Source organism: Anas acuta, chromosome 7 (genome assembly GCF_963932015.1).
Source record: "Anas acuta chromosome 7, bAnaAcu1.1, whole genome shotgun sequence".
Classification (NCBI taxonomy): Eukaryota; Metazoa; Chordata; class Aves; order Anseriformes; family Anatidae; genus Anas; species Anas acuta.
Window position 1 is genome coordinate 28,258,182 of NC_088985.1, and position 12,948 is coordinate 28,271,129.

General features: G+C 38.6%; 1 long non-coding RNA gene across 13 annotated transcripts in view; it reads left to right on the forward strand.

Annotated features, from left to right (window-relative positions):
* The window catches only part of LOC137859459 (uncharacterized), a 58,469-nt gene that overhangs the window by 41,275 nt on the left and 4,246 nt on the right, over positions 1–12,948 (forward strand). For 7 of the 13 annotated variants that reach the window (XR_011098298.1, XR_011098287.1, XR_011098290.1 and 4 more), the window contains 3 exons: positions 5,969–6,050; positions 6,713–7,833; positions 9,640–9,743. This is a non-coding gene — a long non-coding RNA (uncharacterized lncRNA). Of the gene's footprint in view, positions 1–5,968; positions 6,051–6,712; positions 7,834–9,636; positions 9,744–12,948 lie in introns of all 13 variants that reach the window. The other 6 variants (XR_011098297.1, XR_011098299.1, XR_011098294.1 and 3 more) reach the window with 6 other exon arrangements.

The window sequence follows — 12,948 nt, forward strand, 5'->3', positions numbered from 1 at the left end:
TCTTCCAAGTGTCCTCAGACAACTTTTTAAAGTTACTGAACTGGAAAATTCTGTTTCTTTGGGTATTTCTGACTGTCTCTGTAGCCATAGATGTGAGAAGGCTGTAACTGCCACAGGATGGGCCCATATGCTATCGAGCAGATACCACTCCAAGACAGCTGGGATGGGTTGCTTATATGCTATGACGGTTTCTATCCTTTGCCAGGAAATGTCAATTGGTGCTTGATTAGTTAAACTAAACATTCAGAACAAAATTTGTCAAAGGAAATAAAATACTATTTGGTGAGTAATTTGAACATCAGCTATAATAAAATGTACTACTTTTAAAATGAATGATCAGCTCCTTTCAGTCCCAATTTCCCAAGTTTTCATAAATGTAGATTAAAATAAAAAAAAAAAAAGTTTTGTTTTTAATACATTGGAAAGTCCAGAGAAAGACTTTGATCTGAAAATCTAAAATAATTTTACTGATATTACTCCAGATTTATAACTGAGTTCACAATCCAAACTAAATTTCTATTTTCTTGTAAGACATATTTGCATATGCCTTTCCAAGAGACTTTTAAAAAAATGTAATATTTTTCAGCTTCTTTCCTTATTCCAGACAGAATTTAGTATTTATACTGAATTGTTGACAGTTTGACAGGTAGGTATGAATTAAATTGTTATTAGATTTCAAAATCCAGCCAATATTTGTGTAAACAACATCATTTAAACATAATATGTTCAAATTCCATTGCTATTGATAAGATGAACAGTTAGTAGATGGGCCAAAACTGAGGTAAAGTGTAATAACTTCACTGAAGTCAATTGCACTTAGTCCAATTTACTTTAGAGAAGATCTGGCACATTTTTCCCTTTAATATGATGCCGTCCTGTTTTCTCTTCTGTGAAACTTCTCATGCTGGCCTCCAAATTTCTTTGTAAAAATGTTTTTTTTTTTTTTTTTTTTTTTTTCCTGTATCCTCTCCTCTGCTCTCACCTCTCTATTATTTAAATTTTTCTTTCTTAAAGAGTTAAATACAAGCTATAGAAAACCCAACATTGGGAAAATACTAAACAACAAACAGGTGTTTAACTGAAAAATGCAGTGACATGGGTGGCGTTTGTGGTTCAGGAGTTGAAAAAATGCATTCCTACTTTGCATAAAAGATTAAGAGCTTGATCCTGTTTTCATGGTGTTAGTGGGAGTTCTGCCACCATTCAGGAAGGGAAGGGGCAGATCCTTAAGATATTTGATGAAACGGCTTGGCCGAGGATTATTACTTTGAATACACAAAAGCAGACAAAAACTGCAGCCAAAATAAACTCAATATATAATACCTGTTTCTGGCGGCTGAACAGTATGTAAGATCCTGCTTTGAAACTGGGGTTGTTGTGTGTAAATTATTGAGCAGGTTTGGTAGAGAGAGCATAGAATATTTTTTCCCCAGGAATATTTGATGAAAGATTCATATTTTGCTATGCAGAGTAGGTTGATCTGGAAAGATACTGATAGCATAGGAAGGGGACGTGCAAGGCTAAGGGACTTAACAAGGATCTTAAGTCATGTCCTAGGGACCAGGGTTCTACTGGCACAGGAAAGCCTTGATTCTTCCCATTTCATTTCTTTTCTTAGCAGGCTCCTTCACTGTGTGTCTCTTAAATTCTTCTTGTGCGATAGGTGAAATAAACCTTTATGATAACAGTAATGCACATCGGAAGATACATAAATTTATAAAGCACAAAGAATATCATACATTTGAGTGGAAAAGGTGTTTGCTGAGTTGTGATTGTAAGATCTACCAAGGGATATACACTGCCGATGTGCAAGGTTTGTGTTTCTTAGTGAGAGGTCTGAAAGAAAATGGAGAGCGTGAACAGGGCTAGGGGAAGGAAGATGATTTCCTCCCTTACGTAAAGGGGTAAAATATTCCAGGTATGAAGTCTGATCAGTCTACTGACTGAAGCTGGCTGAACTTGCTAGGTATTTCCCCTTCACAGATACCCTCAGGATAGGGGTATGATTTTTTCCTTACATATCCTTACCTGACTAAAGAAAATAATTTTTTGTTTTCTGCAGTGCCACAAGCACTTCCCCAGGAGCAATAGCACATCTACAGCCTTTGGCTTTTCTTGTCTGCTGCTGAACTGTCTCTCTGTTACTTTGGCAGAAGGGTTTTGAGGGGCATCTTAAACTGATTTGGGCAGCATTGCCCTCAAGTACAAAAGACCAGTCAGGACTGGTGAACTGAAAGGATACTGAGAGGTCTCTGAGTGCGCTCCCTGTCTTGCAGTGGGTTTAATTGTACCAAAACCTTCCCAGTAGATGGCTTCAGGAGCATATATGAACAACTGCTCAGGGTCCATCTCCTTGTAAGCAATATGGATTGGAATCGGATCCACAGCCTCGCAGCTCAGGGGTGGCTGTTTGCATGGAGAGGCCAAGAACCTCTGGAGATGGCACCACAAAGGCCAGAAAGAAAAGTTTCTGCCCCCTCCATTCTGTGCTCAGCTTTCCCACCGATTTTATGATGTAAATAGTTACAGGGTCTCTCCTGATTACCTGAAAGGTTGCAAAATTAACAACAGAGGTGTACGCCCCTCTGTCTGGGTGGGTGGACAGTTAGATCCCAGATGGCTGAAATCTCTCAGTCCTACAAAAAGAGTCAAGGCTGCCTCAGTCTCACCTGTCCCTTCCTGCTGGCTTTCCTCATTTAAAACAGGGAAATTCAGATCCCTCTAGGAGGTGACTGTTAGCAAATACAGCAAACATATTTGTGAGGTAATGTCGGCCATGTGCTGTGACAGCTGATGGCCCTGTATTTCCTAGTGCTGTTTGCATGCTGTAATGTCATTGGTACGAGGAAGAATGTGTTTGCAGAGAAACCTTGGCACCTCATTTGAGTTCTCAGATTTCTTTCTCTCTAAACTCCACACCTCAGGTGAAGAACCAAACAGAAACGGGAGCTGCTGTGCTCTGTGGAGGAAGGACGTTACAAGAACACTTTATGTCACTTTTAACAATTGTCATTCATCTCAGAAGAAAAGGCTGTATATTAACATCCGATATTCAAACTCTGTTGAAGATTACCTAGGTCCACAGAATGTCAGATATAGTTTTAAAAGTCTGCAGTATATCACCTAACATCTGGATTGCTTCTTCTCAGTAGTTGTACGCCGGCTTTGTGCCCAAACTGACTTGCCACAAGGTGAAATGTACACCAGAGCCAGAGCGGTGAGTAGGAGGCACAACGAGCACAGCTTCTGGCTCAGAAAATAAGCCATTAGGTTGGTTTAGCTGTAACAGGGTACTGCCCCTCTTAATTTTGCTGGCAGTGAAGGACATTGCTCCTAGGAAATTCCCCAGTGCCTAGGGGACAGATGAGAGCTGCTAACTGGCCTTTTCCAACTCTGCGTATTTGTTCTGGATGTGTTTGTACTAAAAGTTCAGGTTCTACAATATTTTATTGCACTTGGGGCATTACGCAGTAAACACTTTTAGCAATGCAAAAATGCAACAGCAGCCCATTAGTTCCAGCCAGAAAATGGGGGATTTTTCCATTTGTACTTAACTTTAAGTGAAAGAAATAACTGAAATGGAAATACAGCTGTGACACAGACTGCTACACATACTGAAAGCCAGCTCCTGCTTCTCCTAATGCATGAAGGACTGATTTCTGTGGGAAGAAGCTGTCAGGTTGTATATAGTTCAGTATAAAATACAGCATGTTATTAATGAGGTTATTAATGAAGTTAAAGATGTTATTTAAAATGTTATTAATGAGGTTAAAGAAGCAGAAAGTATAGCGCTAATCTTGCTGAGAAAAAAAATAAAAAAATCCTAGAATCCTAGTGTGTGTAGATAAAAGCAGGCAAAAGATATCATTCCAGTAAAAAAAAACATAACTTTCTTATGAGTTGGAGTAGTGCTGCTTACATTTTTGTTTCTCATTAAGTACTTTTTTTTTTTCATTACTTTTTTAATTTCCTTTTTCTTGAGCTGGAAGCAAAACTGCTATGTAGCCAAACCAGAGTCACAGCAGGATGATTAGCACCATTGTGGCCTTTTTGTTAAGCATACTGTGAGGAAGAACTGCCAAATATTTAGAGTGATCAGATATAGGACGTGGTTGGCTCAAGAGTATAGAAACAAGTGATGAACGCTCCCAGTACTGTATCATGTGAATTCAATTCCAGTGCAGTCATGTAGCAGTTTAACTGGGTCATGGAAAATACTGAGTGCTCTCTTATGGTGTTTTTAGTGGCAAAAATCTTGAGAGTTCAACGACTAGAAGATCATTAGACACCACTGTCTGTTTTATGAGTGATTTTGCAATGAGGTTTGCACTGGTTTTCTGGTTACTATGGACAAAAATCTGTCCAGATGGCAGAAGGATCCAATAGAAATGGAAAAAGCATCGTTGGTCGGTCTTTGCAGGGAAGTCAAGAACGGTCAAGCTCCTAAGGTTCACCCAGACCTGGGGTGATTAGCCCATTATGGCTGGTGGCACATTGTTAATTGACGAAAATGTATGATGCTCATAACACCATTAACCTTATCCTTTGGACAGAGTGTTTCATTTTCCACATTTGTCAGTTGGGTATATTCCCTGAAAATTACATTTATTTGGAAAGAAAATATAGTAAAGCCTGGGTATAAATCGACTGCAGTGTAATAGGGTTGGGAGAAAGAATGTAAAGAATTTCAAATAGTTGTCTTTTGCAAATCTGAGCCTTTTCCTTCCCTGTAGATGTCAGCAGCTTAGCACAGAGAGAATGGGAACAAAACTTATGCAGCAAAGCTGTCACAGTGAGGACTTTGGTTAGGCAGAAACGATTCCTGTTTAACCCAAGGTTAGTGGAAAATACAGAATCTAAAAGAAAAGCACAAAACCTAAAGAACACATAAAATTGTATCTGCATTTTCATCTTCATAAAGGAGTGTTATGGGGTTAAAAAAAAACAAAACAGTACAGAGATCTTGTAAGCAAACTGTAGTATATCACCCGTAGTTCTTCCTTCCTTCCTGTTGAGATGGAGAGTTGGATTTTCTGGGAACTTTATAAATACACTGGAAAACAGGCAGTTAGTGAAGACCTTCTGATTTAATTAGGTAAATAATATGCATCCCTCTTAGCCCATGACTAGATGTTCACAGTATTACTTGTGGGTAAAGTAAAACTCATGCTTAAATACTTATTAAGCATGGATCTAAATCTCAAAATGGACCAAAGGAAGGATAACTGGGGAGATACTGGGAAGATACTGGAGAGACGGTTTACAAAATTTAAGCCATTTCCTTCAAGTCTGACTTGAAGCTAAATGATTTTACAGAGTCCAGTGCATTTATGTGGTTCACTCCAGAGTACCACCATTTTATCTGCAGTGGATCTGCTTATCCTTCAGCCCCAAGCAGTGTGAAGATGGCACTGAATGCAGGAGCTTTAATGACACTGAGACTTGATAAACTGTGCAAAAGAGAAGTGGAAAAAGAATTAATGTCTACTTCATGAGAAGCCCCAAAATTCTGTCTTCTTTTGTGTCTTGAATCACAGCAGACTATCAGATTTCAAAATTTCAAGTACAGTATTTCTGAAAACCTATTACTTCAGATGTCATCTTTTCCAATATTGCATTTAAATTTATGTTTTGCATCATTTGGTTTATTATTGTACAAGATGTTCCATGCTCAATTTCCATTTCTGATGTTCAGTTTTACTGAAATCAATGTGTTCCCATGAAAGAAATTTAATTTGGCACATTTTATGACAAAAAGATGTGTTTCCTTAGATCTTTAACTAGCTTTAGACTTCAGCAAAAAACATGTAATTAATCAAAAAGCAATCCAAAAGATGGCGCTTTGTAGTGCCAGTAAGGCTACTAAATTGTGTGTTTGTAGCAATTACAATCAAGCAGAGCAATTACACTCAAAAATAATACTTGTACAAAATGGAAATTCACTGATTTTCCATGCTCCTTCATACAGGATCATGATGGAGAATACAGGAGCATGATGGGTTCAGGGAAATCACTTCAAGTACATTAAATTTTTAGACAATACTCAAAAGGTAAGGAATTCCTATCCCACTGTTGCCTTATTGTTCAAGAATGCAACTCTGTCAGGTGCAGTTTGGCAAACAAGCAATCAGAAGTTTTCTGGGAAGCAGCTTTTAAAGATTGCATAAAGTGCTTCTAATTTGCATTGGCTTGACAAGCACAGGCATGCAAAATCCAGAATTTCAGATGAACCTTGGAGATTTATAAGCTGCTTGACCCAGAATTGGCTTTGACATGAAAAAACTGCTTGTAGAAAGCTTAAAGTTTATGTCAGGTTTAATGCTAGTTGGGTGCACAGATTCCTTACTGCATCTTCCAAAAGAGATGGACTCTGATGAAGCCTGTATTTTTCTCCTCATATTATCAGTAAGAATGAAAAAGAACAGATGGATTGACTTTTTGCAGGCATCTCTACACAAAATGCAAGAGTGCACCAATTCTTTCTGCCCAGAAAGATCCCTTCTGCAAGGATTTTGGCACCTAAACATCATTATGTGCCGTGTCTTGTTCATTTCTGAGTCCCTTTGCTGTATTTTTGCTAGTTTTTCCTTCTCCTCTGCACTGCAAACTAATCAGAGTAGTGACTTTTTATCCATGTGTAACACTGAACAGTTTTCTTGTTTGTCTTTAGCAATGAATATAATTTGTATTAATTTCTTTTCCGTTTGCTAAGGTTGAGCATCAGGGAAGATGATGACAGAATAATAGCAGACTTTCAAAGGAATACTCCTTGTATTTTGAAGAAGTGTATAAAGGTAGAGAAGTAATACTGGAAATACATAAATAAAAAAAAAGACATCTTCCCATTGCTCTTAAAAATTTATTACAAAACAAAACAATTGAGAAGCGTGCTGCCAAAAAGAAAGTTTCTTGTGTAATGCCTGGGTCAGTACAGAAGGATACCTGTGGATTTCTGTAGGAAGACTGGTTACAGACATGCAAGCAAGGGTCAGTGAGGTCCATCCAGCTCCATGTCATGTCTCTGATGAGAGCAAGGGAAGGATTCTTAGGAAGCAGTTTAACAACAGTGCCTGTACAGTCTGATGCAGCTCAAGGTATATTCTCATTTGTTTTCCAACCTGGACAGTCCCTGGGTCATTTGTCCTCTCTGTGTACAATAATCATCTGTCCTTCTCAGCCTTTTCTGCTCATTTTCTAGGACTACTACACAGTCTGTAAGATGGGTGGTACTACCACTTGCTGTACTAAAGGCACCAGAGAGTCAATTAAACTTGGTGAAAAGGAACAAGTGACTTCAATTAGTCTTTGGATCCGGCTTGCTTTTATATAATAAAATTGAAAGGTACAGTTGATTTTCAGAGAGGTGATTAACTCTAATCAGGTAGGTAAGCAATCCTATTAAACCAACAAACTATGGCATGTCCCCGAGTGCCCTATGAATCAATATGTGTAAGTATATAATTTAAAAGTTTTTAATTATTACTTTTTAAATATCTGGTCTATTTAGGATCTAAAATGTGTATGATGATAAATGACTAGCTAGTCAAGTGCCCATAAAATGCATTAATGTCCCTGAGAATGATGAATCTTCTTTAAATGAATAGAGGCTGACAATCAAGGATCATGTGTTCTCCAGACCTTCTGATAAATGTTCTTTCTATTATTTCCAATAGACTTTGATACATTAAACTGCATAATTTATTCCCAGTAATTTATCTTGTTCTCTTGGGTATCAGCTCCTCGCTTTCCATATTTTCTTCCAACAGAAACACCGAGTAGTTATATCAACATTAGGAACAATAAGAACAATAAAAATCAACTGGAAGGTACCAGGTAAGTACAAATTATGACAATGACAGCTTCTTGGTTAGACTAGAAAAAGTGGTAAAGAACCATGCATTGTGTCTTCTGTGCTGTGGAAATTCTGTACAATTGCACTATGTATAAATTCATGTTGTCCTTAATTCACTCAATATCTCAGTAGCATAGCATTTTGCTATGGGTAGTTAGATGTGTTCTGTGTACCAAGAACAAAAGAATAAGCTCTGAACGTATGGATTTTACTTTGTATTTCTGCTGCATTGAACACGGATTAGAAAGCTATCATAACAAGAGAAAAATCTGCTTATCTTTTTATTTGTTTGTTTGTTTAGGCAGAGTTTCAGAAGCTTTTTGCATGATGTTATTCATCCATCCATCCATCTATCTAACAATCCACTTGCTAATTAAAAACATTTCTGCCTACAACCATACTCAAATCAAAGAGCTTTAAGTATTTATCATCTGCAGATTATTCTGCAGTTTGTATAAAATTAATTGGGTCTAGTTCAGTCCCTATCAATAAGGCCTGAAATCCAAAACTGAATATTTTTTTTTGCACATGATTAGGGATCTGCACCAGGTATCTCAGATATTTAATTTCTAAATATATATACGTATATATACATCATACATTATAAATGTATAGAATACATAACATATATATGTAGATATATATTTTTCCACTCTTTTCTGTAGCAGAACTTTCTCCTTAACAAAACATGGGTTATGAGAGGAAAAAAAAGTGTACTGCCTCACTATAGAAAACAGTGAGATACACTGAGAAATTGTTCTGATGCCAGGTGCTGCAGGCATGATCATAAATAGAAGAGTTAGGTATTTCTAAAGCAGAAGCCATACCTAAATATGTATAAGTAGGAAGTAAATATGAGCCTTTTCATCTGGTTCACTTCTGTAAGGCTCTGCAGCTGGACCACTATCAGGCATGCTTCTCCTAAGAGGAGATTGAGAGGTGATCTTGGAAGGCTGAGGGCAGTGTCTGTTATTTGGGGGTCACCACCTGGAAAAGGGGATTCCCTAGAACAAAGAGCTCTGAAATGCTTGTTAAGGTATGAGTGCAGCTTAAAGGACTCACCGGGATGAGAGAAATCTGCAGAGTGTGTTGCCTTCAGAAAGATGACAAATGAGTTCACTGAAGAGCTGGAGGAGAGTAGCAGAGTTGATTAATATAAAAATGATCTATTTGGGTTGGTAGATCAAAGTACAAAGGATTTAAGGTGGAGAAGGTGAATCAATCCTCTATGTAAATCAAACTGAAGGTTAGTTCTTTTCCCAGTTTGTGTCATTTCAGAGGGAAGAAGCTTGCAATGCAGAGTGAACAGGGTATATTTGCTCCCTGTATTGTACAGCTGGGAAAATACCTCAATGGTATTCAGAGAGCAGAAACTAATGTTGATTCCTAGTTTTCACTTGAGCTGTTTCAGCCAAATGTACTGCAAAAGTAGAAGAAAGTCAATGATATGGTATGAACTGCCTTCTTTCTTTTTAACAGACTAAATGGGACAATTTTAAGTGAATTTTCCTTCTAGGTAATAAATTTCTTTAGGGCTTAACAATTTTTTTTTTCCTTAGGTAGAACATTTATTCCCCAATGATAGACTGCTTTGATCATTAGCATAAACTGCCACTACGGCGTTATCATGTTCTCTATCATTTATTCAAGGTTGTTGAAAAAGGACTAAACCTCATCTGAATATTAAGTATTCAGACATAATTTTACTACCTTCAAACAATTTCTTGTAAGGAAAAGTGGGGAAAAAGTGATCTTACTCTAACCATTCCTTTTATGTGTAAAAGCAGATATCACCTTTGCTCTCTCAACTCTGATGCCAAAGCCCAAGGAGGTGGAAATGGAAGACGAGCCCATTTGCAGCATGGGGAATCTCTAGCTGGCTCCTTCTCAGGTGAGTGTCAGCAGGTCAGTCTCTCAGCCAAGAGGAGGGGAAAGAGGAGAAGCACATCTGGTCTGCTCTGAACCAACCCCACTAAAGCATGTGTTTGTTGAGGCAAAGACCAAAGCAGAGCACAGCTTTGCTGCAGACACTGTAAAGCACACTGACATGGAAAGGTCAGTGCAAGGACAGAGCCGGGATGGTCCACCCTGCTTTTATCCTTAGCCCTGTATTTGCTGGGAAGGATGAACTCAGTGTTCAGTCTCAGTCAAAAGAGGACAACCAATGAATGTAAGAAAGACTCTTTCAAAGTATAATGAATCAATAATTTATTGCCAGCCAACAAAATATTCACAATCCATGTTGTACAGAGAAATTCGTCTGCAAACTACTCCTAGTTCATGTGCTTATGTTTCTGTGTATTTAAATATATAATATTCCATTATCCTTTCACTGCATGTCATGCAGTGATCTTTTTTCTAGCATCTGCCTGATAGTTTCCAGTGAACTGAGAAATATATAAGATGAAGGAAAAAAGCTCCATTCGAGCCCTCGAACAAGAAATCTTGTGTAACTTATATCACATGCCTAATATGATCTCTGTGAATTAGCTACCCACAGAGCAATGGTTGATTTTCATGTGGTGAGAGATGGGAATGGCTTGTCAAATTGTGCACTCACCTTCTACAGCACAACAGAATGTGCTGCAGGGCCAAAATGCATGAGGCTCCAGAACAACACTTCTCTGTACAAAGCACTGCCTTGTAGCACTGCCAGTGCTTCAAATAGTTTTCAGATGGAGGTATATCTGAATAGTGCCATAAAGGCATTGTGACTATTGTGCAGATGCAGAAGGGGCATGGCTTGGCCCATATCTGAGCCAATATTATGCTATTTCCAAAGTGCATTGGAACCCTTTGAGAGAGCATGTGCCTATTATTATACATGTTAAATTTTCATGCAGTATCATCTTCACTATGAATAGGACTTATGAGAATAAAACAATCTTTGGCTGCTGTAATTTCTCCTCGCTGTAGTGAATAATCAAGCCTTGAAAAAGGTGATTCCAGATTTTTTTTTTATCATCTGTCAAAGTAGCTCTGGCACCATGTCATCTCTCACTCTACAAAAATTTAGGAAAACAGGAACTGGGGATGGGAATGTATGCTGGTTCATACTGATATTGCAGTGCTGGCCTGGTATGTTTGACTAAATTTCTAAATGAAAGTACGTGCACATTTTCTTTATAATACTATGTTCTTGGACATTCAGTTGTTCTTTTGGAGTGTTGGTTTTTAAAGCCTGGATTATTTCCCTGCTCTGGCATATAGCATATCCCCAGCAGCATGATGAAGGTAAACCACTAGTACTGCAAGCCTTGTCCTAGTTGCTCCAGCATCTGCTCTTTTGAAGCAGTAGAGGCACTGACCAGAAGCTGTCCTTCTGGACTTCACTATACATGTCCAGGAGCACCATGACAGGGGTTTGGTTGGTAGTTTGAGATGACAGAAGTAATTTCTTCAGGGTCCCATTCCAGAGCCCAGATTATGGTGAACCATAAGCAGACCAAAGACAGGATTTTGGACTGAATTTACAATGGTTTATCCCAAGTTTTATTTCTAGCTCTGTTTTGTTGCTACAAACTTTCACCTCTAGATGCCCCCCCAGGTAATTAACATAAAGTGATTGCTTCAGAGCATGCCATTTGCTCAGTAACAGTCCCAATTACTCAGGGGTTACTGACTTTGGCCTTTCAAAACGCACTAACTACAGGAAGTACCATGACCCCAATTACTACAGATATGTTAATGGATCAAAGACCCTGCAGCCAGACTTCTCCCCCTGACTAATCATTTACCAGGAAGAACATTGTGGAGCTGCCATTGATTTTTCTGGAGTTACTTTAGCAGGCTGACTGTATGGCGTGTTCCTCCATCCTTAGAGGAATTCCAGAAGATTGGTCAGCTAAACCTGATAGGTCTCCGGAAAGGACATTGGTGGCAGTTATAAAGATTGTAGTGAATTAACAGAGGTGTCAGAATGGTGAGGCAGTTGGAGAGTGAGGTGTGGACATGTTCAAAGGTGAGAGAAACTCAGACCATCTCCTAGGCCTGTGAGTCCTTCCAACCTTTCTGTCTCCGGGGGAGACAAGCTCGATAGAAACCTAAACTCTAAGGGCCTTTACATGAACTCTTCCTAAGAGTTCAAGCTTAATGTAGGCTACTTTAGGGTTCAAGCAATCAGAGTGCTGACTTGCTATATGCACAGATTATTGTATGCAGTATTCAAGGCAACAGATTCTCAGTTGTCCTTTTAGTGGTACAAATCATTCCAAGAGGGCTATGTATTTCTGTAACTGGGGGAGCTTTCAGATGTGATCACCTAACATTTTTTTTCACTGGAGCAGATAGCCCTGGCTGCATTTGTAGTCAGATCGTATTTTGTATTACCAGGAAATGCATTCCTTTACCTACGCAGTAAAATAAATAAATAAAAAAAACCTTACACATATCTACATATTCATTTATATAAGCACTACAAAATTGAGATTGTCAGGAAGCCTTGCATTAAAACCTTCATTCCTGATTAGAAGATGACATGCTGAGTACTTAAGCCCATTTTGCACTTCAAAACAAGCTATTATTAGGGCATTGGTCCCTTTATGCTTTCACTTAATGAGAGCTGTTCTATCAAGATGCAACAATGATGCACCCAATGTAAAATTTCAGCAAAAAGTGTGGTTTTGTTAAGAATTTCCTTGCAAAATAGAAGGTTGAATACTGCTTTTTCAAGGCTTGAATAGCATGTACAAGAGTATGCTATTGAGTACTGGTTTGAATCTGGATAATGCTGTTTTCCCTTCATCATCTCTGTAACTCCCACGTGGAATCTGGTCCATGTTGTGACCCTGTTGGGTTAATATAGTGCTGCAATGCACATGGATTACATGCTCAATTAGACCACAGGATCCAGCCTTTGGGATACCAGAAGGAGCGTATCTTATTGTTTTTGGGGAAGAACTAGTTGTTTACAGCAGGGTCTGCTCTCACCCCCACCAAACCAGAGCCCTGCCACCACCTATGATGTTACATTTCTCTGCAAAGAGTATCTGCTCTGCTTGTTGCTGGTAACATTCCCTATCAAAGCATTATGCTTGGTTAAGCATTTTGGCTCATTTCTCCTACCTCAGCTTCATCAAAGATTGCTTATGTGATAG